The sequence below is a fragment of the Eublepharis macularius genome, chromosome 1, assembly GCF_028583425.1.
Source record: "Eublepharis macularius isolate TG4126 chromosome 1, MPM_Emac_v1.0, whole genome shotgun sequence".
Lineage (NCBI taxonomy): Eukaryota > Metazoa > Chordata > Lepidosauria > Squamata > Eublepharidae > Eublepharis > Eublepharis macularius.
The window spans coordinates 28,173,038-28,175,385 of record NC_072790.1 but is presented as its reverse complement, the minus strand read 5'-3'; positions in this window follow the sequence as shown (position 1 = coordinate 28,175,385).

Below are 2,348 nucleotides of genomic sequence, written 5' to 3'. Positions count from 1 at the left end.
CCGAGTCTGACTTTCACTTTCATACCGAAGCAACCTCTGACGGCCGAGGTGTACCTCCCTGTCCGTGCTATTGGAGAACATGTAGAGGCAACTCGGAATCTTCACTGCAATTGGATGCAGAGCAGAGATGGGGAAAGGCCAAAGGGACACAGGCAGCCTCCCCAGAGGACAGAGACCTCCTGAGCTCTGGCTTGTCTTCAGAAGAGAGCCCAAGAGAGGGGTCCCACCAGGATCAAGAACTCCCCTCGATACATATCATGCCTGTAAGCAGAGATCCTGCTCTACAGCACAGCATCCCCATCTCCAAGAAGGCCGAGGCTACCCGAGCACGGCCATCTGCTGCCCTCCAGTCCCCTGCTCTCTACAAGGACATGGAGGCCAGGCCTTATGGGCAGGCAGGTGGAGAGTGCCGGGAGGAAATGGACAACAAGGTGCCAAAGAGAGGGAGCAAGCTAGGTTGGAATAAAGAGGAAAAGAAGGCACTGCCCCACCTCACACGGCACCAACCATCTGTTACGGTGCTAAGAAAATGGTCTTCCGAGGACCTGTGTGAGGCATGCCGCAGCTTGAACCTTTCTCTACTCCAGCGAGGAAGTGAGAAGCCCGTGAGTCTGAAGCGTGCAGGTTCCCCAGCAGCTGAACCATTCCAACCATCTTCAAAGGGTGTGGTCCTCATTGAGGAAGGGCGTGCTTCAGCAGAGATCCAGAGGAGTCGTGCCTTGGGTCCTGCTAGCAACAGAGGAAGAATGGCCGTCAGAGAGGACAAGAACCAGAGATCTAGGGAAGAGGAAGAAAGGATGCTGCCCTGGAGAAAGGGGGCATCCCCCAAAGGCCCTCTTGCTGGCAAGGAGGCATTCGTGGGGCATGGCAGTAACAATCTCTTTGGGATGCCAAGAAGAGGCAGTGGCCCCTCTGAAGGAGAAGCACACAAGAGAGGGCAAAAACTCAGAAAGGGGAGCTGGGGGCAAGGCCACCACCCTCGATTAATTCCTAATGTCTCTACCAAAAATGTGCCTGAGAAATTGTCTCTCCTTGGTACGATCATAGAGAAAAAACTCTTCTTGCTCAGCTGGAAGCACAGCCACAAAAGAGAAAAGGGGAGGCAGATCGAGAAGAGCCCTGAAGCATCTCAACCACAGATTTTCTTGGCTGCTAAAGCTGCCCAGGTGAGAAGTGTGGAAGTGCCGTGTCGTGGCTCCCAGGGAGCTGCAGAGCCTGAGCAGTAGCAGGCAAAGAAGACGGTCCTTCCCGCTGTCTCTGGATCTCCACATAAAGCAAGCTACAGATCGAAAAAGTTATTGACCCTAGGTATGCCTTGCAGCAGGGAAAGAAACAAGTGGACCAAAATGGTGTGGTCTGGGATCATTGAGAGACTGAGCTGGAGATCAAGCAGGTAGAAGGCCTTAGTTTAGAAAAGGTGTTTAGTTTGTACTACAGTTACTTCAATAAATCTTTAGCATTATGTTTGGTGACTGCCGTGCTTGAAATGCAGAGCTAGTTTTGTGGTAGGGGGTGGGAGGTCACATCAAGAAGTCACCCCTTGCTTGCAAAAGAAGCAGCTCCCCCTCCGCATGCCAGGCTGACAGTTTTCCGCTCCTGGCGCGCACTTGTCCACCTACTGCGGGCATTTCCCCTTGGGTGCTCAGCAACAGCCTGTGAAGTAATGGGGGCCACCTGGCCTCAGTCTTTTGAGAGGAATCTCTAGATCCTGGCCCTGAGGCACAATATGCTCAGGACTCTGGGTAGCTTGGAATGATATAGATAAATAACTAACAAATCTGGTGTCACAAGTAACTCAAACTGCTAGAAACGAATGCAGCTGCACAAGGTGCTTTCTTCTAACTCGGTCTAGCCCAGAATATGCCCCCTTACGTCGACATGGCTGATCTGGCCCCCTGGATCCACGTCACAGTAACATCGAGCCTAGACTACTCTAATGCCCTCTCACAGGTCTCCTTTCAAAGGCAACTTGGAGATTCCAGTTGGTGCAGAACGCTGCAGCTCAGTTTTATCAGGACCTAGGTGGATCATGAATATAATTTCCATTCAGCAGTCACTCCACTGGCTGCCACTCAGTTACCATGCTCAATTTGAAGTTTTGGCCATCACATACAAAGTCCTTCATGGCCTCGGTCCCTCGTATCGGTGGGCTTTCCTCTCCCCCTGTCACATGTACATTGATGAGATCTGAGCTGGCAGCAACAGACCAAGAAAGGGATCTTGAGGTGGTGGTGGACAGTTCACTGAAAATATCAACCCAGTGTGCAGATACTGTGAAAAAGGCAAATTCCACAATTAGAAAGGGGTCGAATCCAAATTACTCAATCTAAGTCGCATGTTCCCCGCAC